Genomic DNA, 977 nt, shown 5'->3' with positions numbered 1-977 from the left:
AAGGAGCCGCCCGAGGCCGAGCGCTTCTGCCACCGCCTGCCGCCCGGCTCCCTGTCCTCGACGCCGCTCAGCACGCCCTGCTCCTCCGTGCCCTCCTCGCCCAGCTTCTGCGCGCCCAGCCCGGGCACCGGCGCGGGCGGCGGCGGCGGCGGCGCGGCTCCGGCCGGGGGCGCCCCGGGACCGCCGCCCGGGGGCCCCGGCGCCGTCGGGGGCGCCCCGGGGAAGCCGGCGCTGGAGGATCTGTACTGGATGAGCGGGTACCAGCACCCCCTGAACCCCGAGGCGCTCCACCTGACGCCCGAGGACGCGGTGGAGGCGCTCATCGGCAGCGGGCACCACGGCGCGCACCACGGCGCGCACCACCCCGCGGACGCCGCGGCCTACGAGGCCTTCCGGGGCCCGGGCTTCCCGGGCGGCGGCCGCGGCGGCGGTGGCGCGGACGACGCGGGCCAACAACTCGGCTGCGCCGCAGCACCACCAGCAGCACCAACATCAACACCATTATCATCACCACTCGGCTGACCACCATCACGAGCACGGGCATGGGCACGTAGGCGCGGGTTGCGCGGACCCGTTATGCGCCTGGAGGAGCGCATTTTCGATGACCAGATGTTGTCCATGTTGGTGCGCAAGTTGAACCGGCAGCTCCGAGTCTTCAGCAAGGAGGAGGTGATTTTGGCTGAAGCAGAAGCGGCGCACGCTCAAGAACCGCGGGTACGCGCAGTTGTGCCGCTTCAAGCGCTTGCTGCAGCGTCACATCCTGGAGAGTGAGAAGTTCCAGCTGCAGGTCCAGGTGGAGCAGCTGAAGCTGGAGGTGGGGCGCCTGGCCAAGGAGCGGGTTTGTACAAGGAGAAATACGAGAAGCTGGCGGTCCGGGGCGGGCCTGGCTTCCCGCGGGAGGCCTCGCCGCCGCAGGCCGGCCCGGGCGCGGCCAAGGCCTCGAAAGGACTTCTTCTTGTGAGCGCCGCCGGTCTGGG

The 977-nt window shown here is 71.9% G+C and overlaps 1 pseudogene; it reads left to right on the top strand.

Annotated features, from left to right (window-relative positions):
• Positions 1 to 3: 3 nt before the first annotated feature.
• LOC106002987 lies at positions 4 to 957 on the top strand (annotated as a pseudogene).
• The last annotated feature ends 20 nt before the right edge of the window (positions 958 to 977 follow it).

This window comes from Dipodomys ordii, unplaced genomic scaffold (assembly GCF_000151885.1).
Source record: "Dipodomys ordii isolate 6190 unplaced genomic scaffold, Dord_2.0 Scaffold1000047625, whole genome shotgun sequence".
NCBI lineage: Eukaryota > Metazoa > Chordata > Mammalia > Rodentia > Heteromyidae > Dipodomys > Dipodomys ordii.
This window is presented reverse-complemented; position numbering and strand designations above follow the sequence as displayed.